General features: G+C 35.2%; 1 protein-coding gene and 1 long non-coding RNA gene across 2 annotated transcripts in view; one reads left to right on the top strand and one right to left on the bottom strand.

Moving 5' to 3' along the window:
- Positions 1 to 15,410, top strand: part of LOC135082182 (optomotor-blind protein-like) — a 128,528-nt gene that overhangs the window by 64,264 nt on the left and 48,854 nt on the right. The gene's annotated exons all lie outside the window — the stretch shown is intronic.
- Positions 12,916 to 14,564, bottom strand: LOC135081989 (uncharacterized). The gene is made up of 3 exons (XR_010259317.1): positions 14,234 to 14,564; positions 13,616 to 13,784; positions 12,916 to 13,330 (listed from the first exon to the last, which is right to left on the bottom strand). It is a non-coding gene; the product is annotated as an uncharacterized LOC135081989 (long non-coding RNA).

Below are 15,410 nucleotides of genomic sequence, written 5' to 3'. Positions count from 1 at the left end.
CATGCACTTTACTATAACTGTTCATTTTAAATGATTTGAGTGCAAGTGGTTCGTACGAGTTTTCGTTCAGGTACAGCCAACATTAGATGAATTTTTATTGCAATTTCGCACCTATTACCACGTACTAAGTTACTAGCATTTAGCTTGATGTGCTATCGTCTGTACTTGCCTGCACTGACATCATCGGTGAGATAAGCTTTTACATTTAAATGAACATGGTTATGGTTAGTAGTTAATTTTATTTTATTGGTGCTTGTCGTTGATATTTATACTTTTAATTGCAAATCTGTTTTTCAATTTTCTTACAATTTTTCATTAAAAATCGACCCTATTTTTCTCGACACGCAAACATTTGCCATTTTTTTAACTCTTAATTAAGTTCTGAACCATTTTTTTTTTCAAATAGCGGGAACGTAAAATATTTGTGGCCAGCTGAAAGTTACACAGCCTTTCTACGATATGTTTACTTTAATTATATAAAATTAAATGTGAACAGATCAATTCACGATTACCTATTTTATCAAAATACGTCTATTTTCGCAGAAACCTTTCTTACAGAAGACATTAACGATTTTTTAAACATCTATTGTAGGCTTTATCCTTATTATCTTAAGTATTTTATTATATTCTTACGAGCATCTTGATTTTAACTCTTTCAAAGACTTTTCTATGCTCATAAAGGCTTAGCTTTAGTAGTAGCGGCCTTTTTTGATTCAAAAAAGGTTTCTGTTCTCTATTGAGAACGGTTGAAGTGTAAATTTTAATCCTTTTATGTCCTTGACTGTACACAGATCATTGTCTATGGTTTACAAAATTGCGTATCGGCGCTTAAAAGCTCCATTTCGGTGGTCGTCGTACTTTTTTTACGCGGCATTATGTGTTTTCTACTTAATTGCTATGCTTTTTTTTTTAAACTTCGAACGGGACTGTATATTTTTCCTGCAACCTCTTTTTTATTTGGCTAAGTATCTCAAGTCATGTGCTAGAGCAAAAGAATCAGATATTATATCGGTTTTCGAATTACATCAATCTGGTTTTAGAGCCCTATCTTCTATGTTATTTATTATACAGTATTTAGCTAGCGTTACATATTATTTAATACTGTAAAAAAGTTCCTATGTAGTTTGATACAGATTTCAGAGAAAAAATACGAGTATTAGTGCCGTCATAGATTCCACGAAAAAGCTTTCATGACATTTTATTAATCTTTCAATTCCCTGCCTTTTTATAAGCCATTTGTACATTCTACTGAATACAATTTAAAAAATATTCATTTTTTATACGAGATATGACAAAGGCGCGCAAATGTAGGGTTTTTTTTTACGAAAGCAGTGGCAACGGCATATTTACAAAAGTCCACAACCTGAAAGGAGTTGTCAATGCCAATTTTTTTAAATCGTTCACCTGATACTGGCTGAAAAATGTTATTTTAAGTAAGTTTGTTACATAACGGAATTCCTCGAATTCCAATGTTCGGGGGTGGTGCGTGACAGGCCGACACCTGCCTCTACGCACGCTGGTGTCGGAACTCTCGTATATTACTAATGGTGTTGGCCAGGGACGTATTGTAGTACCTATACTTAAAACTATTATAAGGCAAACGCTTATTGTAAGTTATCATCAGGTAAATCAAAATTTGACACTGAAGAAAAACGAAAAAGCTGAAAAACGTAATTCAAAAGTTTAGCGTAAATTAATCTGTCAATTTTTAATCATAAAAGAAGGACTAACTTCTTGAAATCGCCAGTAGACGATTTGAACGTTAAACTTTGCAAACCAATTCTACGAGGTTGACTACTGTTCAGAAGTTAATTCATAGAAATAATGAAGAAGGCGGTATCTAAATACTTTAATTTGGTTCTTTTTGAATTCTTATTAGCAATTGTTTATTAACAATCTCTGAACCTAACTCAGCAAGTCACAACATTATGTGTCGATTCTCACATGCTTCAACTAAATTTTTCCGTATCCCCTCGTAAATCTATTTGGGTGAATATCAACAAACTCGTTTTTTGCCTAATTCCGGTGGCGAATTTTAATTTCCACTTTCCAAAACTTTTTTGTGACAGAAATAATAGTAAATAACTTGTATTATTCAATGATATGGTAGAGATCAAAATATTATTAATACTTCTCGAGATATGTCAATTTGAAATTATCAAGAGCCACCGAAATTGTATTTGAGCCACCGGAATTAAGAACCAATCCACCGAAATTTATTTATACAGCGGACTTCGGAATGTTACGGATGATTGTCTCAAATTACTTATTTATTTGTAATCAATTAAGTATTATTATCCAGTAAAGATTTTTATAATTAAGGCCTGTGTTGTGACCTTAAAAAGCATCAAATCTTCCCACGTGAGTCGTAATAGCCGACTAAGGAATCAAAATACTGGAGGGTGGGCTGCAGCATCTTTCCTGGTATTATACTACCATACTGGAACTACCAACCGGCCTGTTAAGCATGGTGATAACGGCAAAATCCCTCCATAGAGAACAAATCCAAAACTTTCTGGCTCTAGCCGCCAACAGCCCCGTTATTCTAGAGTCATCACAAAGACATCATACATGACCCTCAAACCCAGAAACCAACTCTAGTCCCGGGAGGGCGACCAACTGCCCCAGGTTGGTGTTAGGTTTATCTTCCATAAGTAAAAATATTGGTCCAGGCTAGCCAAGTTTTCATGATGGTATCATACCTATCCTATACTCAGAATTACGCAACTAATTATTCGCTAAAGACCATGCGAACTGGAGATTAAGTATGAAGATATTTCTAGATCTATACCAGCTACTGAACTAACACATTACATATTTGTGACAGGGTAATTTAACGGAAAACTATGCAAACCTAGCGACAATGATCTAGATGAAAGTAGTACAATTAAGAAACGGAGGACTAAATCCAGCCAGCCTCATAGAGAGAGAAGGCCTAGCAAAAGATGCCAGAACTGTAAAAGCGTACTGAGCTGCACCCTAATAGTACTGCAAAAATCAAAATGTAGTAATCATTTTTAGACGAACAGGCAATTTAATCACATTTGCATTCTCCGATCACCACACAGCTTCTGACCGCAGTCTATGAAGGAACACTATCTGCGGTTGCGAGTGAGGGACCGAGGAAGAAGAAGAAGTCATCACCGAAATAGAAGAATGCCGAATAAAAGATGCTCAAAAGCTGTCGACTGATGAAGCCTAAGCCACGACCAGTGCCAATCCAGCTCCAAAGCCCCACGAATTTTCATCTCGAGTGGCAGAATAGATTGCAACCTACGAGACTAGGGAAATTTTAGCTGTTTCAGGACTATTCTCATCTGTTTTTAAGATTCTGCTTAGTATCGATATATAAATAGCTATCCAAGTCCTCACGCTGATACAAAGTGTATTATAGAGACGATTTTTTGTAATAAATCGAAAGTATATATTTGCGAGGACCAAATTGAATATACCAACATGAATAACGAGGATAGCAGAACCATTTTGGTAAATGCCTAAGCTGCTAGGAGAGATTAAGAAGCACTACTAGTAATTAGGCTGAAGATCGAGATTATTCCGACACTTTAGCGAAGATATCCTAGACTTTAGCTTGAGTGAGATTAGAATGCCCTATTAAAAACAACAAGGTATGTACCAGGAGATAATGAAATCACAACTGAGCTTATGAAATCAGATGGAATTCTAGTACTAAAGTTCTCTTAAATACCACCATGTTTATTGGTCGATAAACCAAAAAATAAGACATGGTGGTGGTGCTAGAGACTGGAATGGAATGGACGTTGGCGATGGTCCAGAGTCAGGTGAGGCAGCTTTTTCCTGAAACATGACACTCTCGCTATCCAACATCCAGTCTCCCAGACAACCTCATTTTCGAAAAGACGTTCGTAATACTACGTATACATATTTAATGCTGCGTCAAATTATGCAGAAGACTGAGGACTATAATCAGTCATTATTATTGGCCTTTTTGTACCTTCTTCGATTCGGTCAAGACCTGGGCTGTGCTACAGTCTCTTTAATGGCGTCAAATTGACTGTCGATACATGCAACTTCTGAAGTATTTGTATGAAAACTTCATCATATCAGCCCTCCCCCAAGATCAGAACTTGAAACTTATCTGATTGCTGCGAGGGTTCAGAGTTGGAGACACCATAATCTCTTAAAGTCTTCACTACCTCCCACTTAGAGGTTTTCAAGCTTCTGAGCTAGACCGAGCTCAGTATCAAGATACGGCGAGTACATCACACAACTTCGATTCACTGACGATATTGTAGTTATGACTGAGACCTTAGTAGACCTAGGTATAATGCTCCAGAGCCAATAAGACCAATTCCGGCAATAGATTCGCCACCGGAGCCACCGAAATTGCGCCACCGGAATTGAAAAACTGTTACAAAATTCAAATTATAAAGAAAACTATAATTCTGATCAATAATTTCTGTATGCAGATACAACAAAACACCAAACTTTAATCATGTTAAAGAATCGTTTAGCATCTAAGTAAGTAGCTTTCACTCATACACTTGCCAGCGAAATTGAAAAATTTTGTATTCCTGTGCCGCTGATACAAATATTTACGGGTCTGCTGGAAAAACAATACCACAAGTCGCAAGTCTTTATAGCCCGATCAGGAGGACACAGTTGAGTGATGCAGGGAAGAAGAACTCTACGTCTCTCAAAGCTTCTTTGGAGAAGTAAGAGAGTGTCGAAATCGAGCCACTGTAATTGCTTTTTTTCGTGGGACAGTTTTGAAAGGCTATTTAAAACACTTAAAATATGAAATATCACATTTCATTCATTTCATTTGGAAGTCTTATTTAATGTATTTTATGGCTATACTATTTTTAAATTACTAGAATCCCCGAGAAAGAAGGAATAACACAATTTATGAGTAGAAATAGAGTTAGGACGCGCCACCGCTATTAGATTTTGGGTCTTTGAAATATTTTTTAGTACATAAAATAACTACCTATTGTCCTGAAGACTTTGCTATAGTGTAAAACGCTGTTTAAACTATATACAGAAAAAAAATCATCGCTCTAGTTACATTTCTCCCATCGATTCTCAGCTCCGCCGCGTAAAAAACGTGTTTGGGATATTCACCCATTTCCAAATATGAAAAGCAATACTCACAACTCCGTCTCAGTTTTCCCTAAGGAAACTTACCCCTAATTTTGGTATATTTCCTGAAAAACTAAAGAAAGTCCGGACCATCGCGTGAGCGGCATGCGTGTCGCCCGTGCCTGCGAGGCGGCCATTTTGAAGCCCCAAAATTGGCGGGAAAATTGAGAAAACGACACTTCTACGCGCACCGCGCTCACGACACCTTATGCTAATGCCGGCGGTGGGCATTAAAAAATAAAACAAGCAAATCGGTTACGCACTCCTAGGGATAGGCACCAAAAATATTGGTGAATGTTAAAGAATGAAACAATGATTAATCAGTACTACGCAAGAGCGGCGTATTACTGATTTCATTGTTTCATTCATTTTATTGACATTAAAAATACTGGCTATACAAAAAAAAATCGCTGGTTAGCGTAGTCTTAAGTAATTAGGTGAGGAAGAAACTAAGAAATAAAGCTAATGTGAGAGTATCTTTTTGGAGAAGTAAATTATAGATTTAGCACTCTGAAGCAAAAGTATATCAGATACATAATTAATAACAAAGCTTAATCTTTATCAGTTTTGATATGTAAAATCATGACTGGAAAACATTCCTGAAGTATCTACATACAACCAATATTATACATCAATGCTCAATTTACTATCGAGCCGTATGTGCAAAACATTTAGTAAAAATTTCCAATGCGATCTTTAGCAGAGATCGTGCAAACTTTTAGGACTCTACCCCCTGGACTACACGCGGAAATATTTGGAATAATTTTCAGGGCTCATAATGATCACACTTTATGGGTTCCCCCGAAGTTTCCATTTGATGTGTCTATTAAATTCTTTGCGGTCTCGAGTGGGCTTCGGCATCGATTCTTGGGAACTCGTAAACTGGAGTAGATGATGAATATATTTGAAGGAACTAGAGATCGTAGAACAAAAGCGAAGTTCGGCTTTTCAACCGACTTCAAAAAAGGAGGAGGTTCTCAATTCGACCCGTATGTTTTTTTTTTTTTTTTTTTTCTATGTTTGTTACGCGATAACTCCGCCAATTATGAACCGATTTGAACAAATCTTTTTTCGGCGTATAGGTAATACCTCAAGGGTGGTCCCATTTAAATTTAATAATAGAAAAAACAACCCCCAAGGGTGGAAAATTGGGGATGAACTTTTTTATACGCAATATCTCCGCCGATTATAAATCAATTTGAACGATTATTTTTTTGTTGAATAGGTATTATCAAAAGGGTGGTTTCATGCGAATTTGAAGAAAATATTTCACCCCTAAGGGTGGAAAATTGGGGATGAACTTTTTTATACGCAATATTTTTAATTTTTAGTTTTTTTTGTGTTCACGCATTTGAAGTCGGTTTTATTTTTTTAAAAAGGTAATTATTTCGAAGAAGATATCGGGAATTCGTCAGAATTGTCCTTTGTTTTTGGAAGAATTGGTAATGATGTTGCTGTAACCCTTTACACACGAGAATAAAAAAGTGTCAATATTGTAATAAAACTTTACTTAGGGGTTATTTTAGAGTTTAAATAAGATTAGAAAAATACTTTAAAAAATTTTGCATTTTCAGTTTTCCTGAAAGTATGCCCTCACGATAGTGAGGCTTCGGTATAATTTGTTAGTCTCACGATAGTGAGTGTTATACTATTTAGTTAATTTATTTAATGAAAACTACTAATTTATGAGCACATAAGTATTCATTTGGTAAGAGACCCCTATAAGTAAAGAGTAAGCTATAATTTAACAAGCAATTAAACCTCTTTTAGCAAATTGTCTTACAAAAAACGAATTAATTAAAAAATATCCACCTTTTGACAAACTTGCAAAGTAAAAACCTTTATTAGTTTGGTTGGTACCAATATGAGGTCCGAGATGATTATTAAGAGATTGTAAAATAGAACAAAATTACTTTATAATTAATAATAAAGAAATAAATGTCATTTTTATGGCTTAAGATGATATGACTGGAAACAGCTTTTTTGCGAGAAAGGCACAGGTAAACATCTCACTTAGAACATTTAATTTTTGACCAGCTAGAACATCCTTCCAACATGTAACACCTCGGTGCTTTTTAGCCAGGTAATCGTTCTCATCTGTGTTATCATTTGCCTTCTGACCTTAAAAGTCTATATTATATTGTTTATGGATGTCGAGTCGTTTAGTAAATTTTACACGATGCTCTTTATTAGGATATCTGTTTAAAGCCTCAGCTATGCTGAAACGAAAATCTAGTAATGCTAAAATGTCTATTTTTGAATAACCATTAGCTGTGCAATCAATTTTCTAAAGCCGCCGCGAATTAACAACCTCCAGGTCCAAAATTTAAACTAGAACTTTCAAACCCTATTATCTTGTAATAAAGGTTTGGTGGCATTCCATTTGTTAGTCCAGAATATCTACACCACTCATATAGTTCAACGATTGAATAATAAGATGGACCTCTTTGCAGGTATATTGATCCTTTGTTTATCATGGGTTGCACCTTCCAAAGCGGTTGTCTTGTTCTGTTTCTGCTAGTTGGTCATGGTAAAATATATAAAGGGAATGTCGTGTGTGTACAAATCAGTTATGAACTATTTTGTTAGCAATAAGCCCCTATTTTTTATACTAGTGTGTCAGTCATATACAAACATGGGTCCGGAAGGCATCTCATGAAAATATCTGCACCGAACACTATAGCAATTTCGGTTCTAATAGTTTTCAATTCTTCATCGATTTAACGCATGTAGTGCAAGTTTGTACACCTAGCCATCTCTTTGTAAAATGTGTCATCAAAATAATCAATTGAGATACTCAGTTGGAGTACGAATTCAATTTGTTTGAATTTTCTTCCAAATTGACCCTGTATTTTGTAGCGGACGTGGCTTTTGTTTCAGCTTTTGCTTGCCACATAGTATTTTTAAAATGTCTGACCAGCCTTGCTGATTCATGTTCAGGGTCTACTTCGTCTCCTGAGCTTTCATATTTGGTATTCTACTCTTCAAAGTCCGTAAAAACCCGAAATTGTGTTTCCTGGTCTTTTTAGTCATGAAAATCTTTAATTTCATAGTCGGTTGCGTTTCCAAATAATGCTACGACACATCCTTCATATTTAGGATGCACTAAAATAAAAAAACAACTAAACACTAATCCATAATATCAAATAACAAATAAAATAGTTTTCAATCAACTACTGGAGGTTTGACCGACCAGCTACGATCGTGCGACTTAATTTTGTGGTAGTAATAATTATTAATTTATGCAATGAAATAACAATAAAAGTATTCCATTCGGATAATCACTGTTTTCGTAATAAAATAAAACTATAACACTTATCCGAAAACAACAATAACCACATAAAATCAATATTTATATTGGCCGCCTCTCGTTTCAAAATATGCAGTCAACTTTAAGTCCGAGTAAACGAGCACTGACAGGTCCCAACACTAATTGAGCGGCACTGTGTGCGAGTAAATATCTCTCACGAGCGATCGCTGCCGATTGCGGCCGCAAAAACAAGTTTACATGGGCATGAGATTTTTTCAAAGTTACTCTCACGTACGTGTATCGTCGTGTGTAAAGGGGTAAGACAGTACTTTACAGGAAAGTTGAAAGGCATTTTTAACCGACTTCGAAAAGGAGGAGGTTCTCAATCTCAGTCTGAACCTCATAGTTTTCTATATGTAAGATTGTAAAAAAAAATACATTCTGTGACAAAAACGTAACTCAGATCTAGTGAACAATAATTTGTTAGAAGAGACCATTGGGCGTCATAAAAATGAATAAAATCATTCAATGAAGTCGTTCCAATCGCTAAATTGTTAAAAAAAACATAATTATCTGTACTTATTTCAAACCGCGAACACCTCTACCGAATTCATAAGCCAATCCACCCTTTAAACCGCAAACTTGAGAAGCCCTCCAAGCTCACTTCTTTTTACTGCCAATAAAAACGTCACCAGAACATACTTCCCAAAATTCGGGGTTCACAACTCACGGAAACGACGGGCGTGTGACAATAAAATGTCCAATACAAGTGGTGTTGGTCTTAACCTCTGGTATGGGTTAGAGGCACGCAGGTACACCCACCAGTATAAGGTGAGCTGCCTTCAATTTGGCTACTTTTCAGTTAAGCTAGTTTTTGGTCTACCTATCATGTGCAAGATTTGCTTACGTGCTAACGTGCTAAGCTACGTGCGTGCCGTGCGTTCTCGGTGATATTTCTTATTACATATTTAAAATCTCACGCCATTGTAATTGGTTCTTTAAATCTAAATTGAGTAAACGAACCGTGTATCTTCTGAACATAATTTTATAATTTGCTGTACTGTCCTTTTGAGACTCCAGTCCTTACTTGAGAACATTATTCAAATCAAATCACTTTAAAAAGCTTAAATACAAACACAGGGCTTTAATGTTTTCTTAACGTAGCTGAGAAGTGTGTACTACAATCGTAGCTCAAGTAACCCTGGACCTTTCCAGCCCCCATACCCGTATACGGGGCTAAAGGGGGGGCAAATCACCTTTTATTAAAGGGGGTGCCAAAGTAACGGTTTCACGTGTTGTTCTTTTTTATGGGGCCCCGTTTATATGCCAGCCTGATGGTGTAATTTAAGTGTTGGCAACTTAGTGAATTATTCTCATTTATTTTGTTTTATTTGTTTGTGTTGTGTTAATCTGTTTTTAATTGCGTTAGTAGTTTCAGGTCGAAGGTTATGCAAGATAAGCTAAGCTAGGTACGAAAAATCATTTCAGATATTTGAGAGTTAATATACTCAACATCAAATAAACCGCACCTTCCGCGACGCGAACATTAAAGATTTTCTTCTGACACAACCATGGTGCCCCAACAATATTGGTGTTATTTGAAAGCCTAATAAATATTCTTAAAGAAAAACACATTTAATTTCTTAGTAAATGATTAACATATACCATAAATGTGACTTGAAAAAAGACCTCACTTTGGGCTCACCTCTGGCATCAATTAGACCAATTTTTATGGTTATCAAACCAAATAATGATCACACGTGTCCTCTTTAACAGATGGATAATGATTAATCCCAACTTAACAGTTTTATAGCCATAAAAGTTGGCTCAAGCGTAACTACCTATTTTTTGAAGAAGTAACTCTGGATCCTTCAAAAGACACATTTTTGGGGTAAAAACCTTTCCTTTAATGAAATGAAGTTTAGACCTAGGCGTTTAAATGGTGCCAATATTGGTGGGAAGTGGGGATGCATACGTTTGAAAGTGCTTGTCGCGGGAGGTGCGATTTATTTGATGTCGAGTGTAGCATAAAAGCCTTACGTGGCTGGTTTGCTGTACTCGTATGGATAATCCTTCTAATTTTCTTCGCCTTGATATAGTCCAGCGTAAAAACTAGTTACTCGCGTTAAACGAACGAGGTATCGTTACCAGTTAGCTCATGCTATTCCTACCATCAATATTCTAAAATTTATTGCACCTAATCGCCTAGCCTTCATCGAAAATGCCGCATGATGTATTTCCTGATACCAACCATAACTCAAACGCTAGATTTAGTTCAGGTTGGTCGGAGGGCTTACATAAAACACGTCTCGTGTCGCGGCACCTTAAGGCCTTATGGTTCATGCACGTGCCATACATGGTAATGAAAATGTCTCGAACACATGTTTGTGTGTGTCAGATATGTTGCTCATTCTCAGGGCTACCATTTTCTATTTAAATCACGAGCTTTATTCTTAAGTCTAATATCCCTTGGGTTTATAATAATCAAGGTTGTTTTCTGAAATCACAATTTATTCATGAATCCTAAAAGCACTCCCGAAAAACTAATGCATCTAACGTACGAGCTAAATGCCCTTTTAAGTCTACTAGCATAAAATAACTTTCATCTTATTTCCACTGATATGTTTTGCTACTATAAAATGCTTAAAATTTTAGGTACACCTATTTCGATTCGATTCCTTTTATTGTGAATATTAATAAATAAGGGCTCCTAGAAAACCTTTAGCTGCTAGCCCTATTTCTATTAAACCTCGACTCCTCCAAAGGAGGCGATTCGCGGAATCGAGACGAGATCGATTCGATGTAGGCACGAGATATCGGCTTCTGAGTAATCCGATCAACCGGCTTCGCGGAAGGAGGTGTGAATTATTCGGTTTACTCAAAAGTACTTGCAACACCTTGGCTTCAGGACCTTGATTTATAAAATGGACATTTTCATTAAATAATTTCAATTTTAATGCTAAAAAAGAAAAGCGCCGGACGCTTTTCATTTTTTTATATTGATAGCGAAATATAATCTCTTTTTGTTGAACATTATTTCACTCTTTCTATATTTTTTTAATCCAAGACAAGGCAGGTATTTGACCGCAATCGCACCTGGTGTTAAGTGACATGCAGTCTAGGATGGCAGATATGTACCAACATATCTGCCCTGCAAGTGCCTATTCACTCTCGCCTTGAAAAGGCCCGGATTATAGTGTTCAGGAAATACAGCAGCAGGCAGCGAATTCCAGTCCCTAGCTGTAGCTGTTAGCATTATAAAAATTTTACTCTTTACATCTTGTTTTATTTTCTAAAAGCGCTTAAAATTATAATGCCCAAACCTTGAAAATATATTCACATAGTTTGAATAACTTTACTGTCGTCAAAACAATCTATTTTCGTTGTTTTAGTCCAGGTGTTATTAATTAGGTTCTAATTAATTTAGGCACCTGCTAAAGAATTCATCCAATTAATTGCGTGCACGTATTTAATTAGTTGTGGTGGCGAGCGAAAGATTTTGAATAACCTATAAATTCTACGTTATGTATCGAATACAGTTGTTGTTGGAAGTTTAGTAAAGATTCAATGAGTACTTGTGAGAGTGGGATTTTTTAAATGCAGGTTCCAAATTTCTTTTGTACTGCAGGCAGATAACCTAAAATAAAATATTTAAGCAAAATCAATCAGCAAACTTTTTTTACGATTTCTACAAGATTTATGTGTGTATTTATTCCTTATTATAGTTATGAGATTGCGACAGCTGGCCATTTCTTACAAAGACATTATGTCGCCGTAAATAATTTATTATCGGCATCGTTTAATAGGATGTACCTGTCACTTGCCAGCAATTAAATGCCCATTTCTTCGATAGCACAATTGTATGGTTGACTTGCAACATGTTGTAATTTTGATGTTTTTCCATAATGATAAAAGTGACAGCTCCCGTCAATGGCTCTTAATGTGTCAATGTCTCAATAAATATGAAAATGATTTAGTTACTCATTTTCGTTTTTAAACGGCAACTTCGGGTTCGGAGTATGAATAATGTAGTATCATTTAGGAGCCTTGATCAGTTTATTTATTATTTATTAAAAGGAAGTTTTTGTCAAGATTATAAATAATTTCGGGATTTCATTAATCATTTATATTGGAATCGAGTGTTCCCTAATATGATGAGACACACACAGGCTTAAAAATAACATGCAATACAGTTTGTCTATAAAGTCGTGACATAAAATGAGGGCGCTTTTTTTCTTCATGTAGCAACCCTATACAATTTGACCAAATGAGTTTGATACTAGGGCAATTTAGTTAAGGGTAGATTTTTCTATCCTTAGATATCTTTTGACTGATCAATAAACTTGTCATTTTGACATATTTTCCATACTGAAACTGTCAATGTGCCAATCTTATTCTTCAGTTAAAAGTTATCCGACGATTGAAAAATCAGCCCTTAACCAATTTAGACGACGATATTTTGTTTTTGTTTTTATACAGTAGGTACCTATGCTTATGAGAGGTTTTACCAAGCATTTTTGTTGAATCAGCATAATAAAAATGCATTATACATAGTTAATAAGGACATTTATTAATCACTTTCATCATCGGATTCCAAATTTTCGATGTTAAGAAAAGTTTCGTTGCCACTTTCATAAGCAGCGCTGTCATCATTCACATCATCATCTTCGCTGCTGTTATTATCGCCTAAGCAAATAACCAATTGTCTTGGTACAGGTCCATAAATATAATGGAAGGCTCATGAAGATTTGGTATTAGTTTTTCTTTAATCCACTTCGTGAAGTTATGCGCATTCATTTCTGAATGGTAGTCTTCCAAATTATTTCTGCCAGTGAATATGAGGAGGCAGTTTGGCACAAACCCCTTTTCGCTTCCAGCATGGACTATGATGTAACGCTTTCCTTTGAAAATGTCTTTTGTGATGCCTTTGATGTTTAGAGATTGCGAACATTTTGTGACCTGGTGGAAAAATAAATAGATTCTTGTTAGTGAAAATTTTATAAAATTATACATCTATACTCATATTATTAAGAAGAAAGATTTCATTTTTGGTTTGTTTGGATGGGGGTTTAAGGGTGTATAAGAGGGAGGGGGAGGGTGCAATTAAAATTATTTCATTATTACAATCTAAAAAAAACTGCTTAACATAGTCTATAATATTATATAGGTTACCTTGTATGAAGAATGAATATAGCTCACATCAAACAAAAAACATGCAAAAGATGAAAAATGTTATTAACCTACCTCTTTTTGTACCGTGTAAAAAATTATATTTTTTGGCGCAGAGCACAAATATTAAAATTATCCATTTCTTTCTTTGGTCGGCCTTGCCTGTGTTTCCCAGGAGTTCTAAATTTTCCATTATTCTGAAAACCTTCATTGACTATGCGCTTAACTGTACTCTCTGATTTTCCTGAAAAAAAAAAAATTCAAAGTTTAAAGGGATGGAAAGAATAACTACAATACCTAACTAATATTATTTATTGTTAAAGATTTACCAACAAGATATCATTTCACATGCATTTAATAATAAGAGCCAAATCATAAAAAAATATTTCAACAAATTATTATTTTTGTAGACGGACAACTTGATGTGAAAGTGATGTCATACAGTTATCAATGGCCAAAGCGAACGGGTAATATAGATATGAAGCAATTAATTCAAATTCAAAATTCGTAGAAAACTTGACTGAATTAATATATCAAAAGAAATGGTCGTACTACAATATTACGTACTTACAATGAAAATTTAACCTAAAAATGTCCTATGTAAACAATGCCTGTTTTGGTCACCAAATCGCAAAATGCAGTAAATTTGTTACTTTAGGTAGATTATAAACAAGCAGTAACACGATTACGTACCCGTCAAAGATGCTGTTCGCCCATAAAAAACATCAAAATCCCACAAAATTTGACCAGCTTGGTACTCCGCGGAACATTGCTGGAAAACTTTAAAAATCACTTTCCGCGTGGCACTCCAATTTACTTTACTCATTGTTTATACTTTTCTTCGTAGCTGAGTAATAATTTACAGGAGATTAGTCAAACAATAAAAACCACAAAATGAAAATCGTTCCACAAGTTGTTCTCGATGACAGCTGATGTACATATGTTTGGTGATCTTTGGTGTTGCCAGACACATGAATAATGTTAGTTCCTCAAACATTCATGTCACGACTTTATAGACAGACTGTACCTAATGCCTGAAATATGACAGCGGGTGTCATATCGCACGGGCTATCCATCCATAGCGTCAAGCTCAGTTGCAGAGCATAAATCAGAATTTGAACTTTATTACAACCGGGTAAAGTTGCACTTTATTCAATGAATGCGCCATAACATCATAACCGCGAGAATGTGACGTATGCACGATTGTTCTATGATCTATGTATTGGAAAACCATAATAATAGCAAGGAATATTTACAATATTGTTTATTTATACAAAATATACGTGGTTTTAGAACCACGGCATCTAACTTGGGTGAAAAAGTTTATATTTCTTTATACCTACTTGACGCCACAAAGTTTCTAATCTTTAAGGTTTCAAATAGCAAAGTATTTGTACAAACTATTGCTTATCGCTGTTCATTTATCTTTCCTTTGTTCAAGTTAACTTAAACAATGTATGAAGTTTCAGCAAATAAATTCAAATTGAACTCATAGATATTTGCATGACAAGTTCTAAATACTACTTCTAATGTTTTAAAATAATACAGGGTGTCCCTGTAAGTATGGATTAAACAAAAATATTGATTCTACTACGCAGATGCAACAACTTTCCTACAGGAACAATATCAAAATTCTCAATAAAAAATTACATCCCCATAGGTACTAACCCTAATTGATTGATTGCTGAAAACAATTTGTATAAAAAAGGTTAAATTTTTTTGATGATAAATGAACTTCCGTCTCTTGGAGAAAGTTGTTACATTTGAGCCATAGAATCAATCCTAGTTTTGTTTGTTCCACACCTACAGGGACATCCTGTAAAAAAGGTTGATATGTAGTTAATTCTACAGTCAGTTAGGTATTCCAAAA

The sequence above is a fragment of the Ostrinia nubilalis genome, chromosome 21 (genome assembly GCF_963855985.1).
Source record: "Ostrinia nubilalis chromosome 21, ilOstNubi1.1, whole genome shotgun sequence".
Taxonomy (NCBI): Eukaryota; Metazoa; Arthropoda; class Insecta; order Lepidoptera; family Crambidae; genus Ostrinia; species Ostrinia nubilalis.
This window is presented reverse-complemented; position numbering and strand designations above follow the sequence as displayed.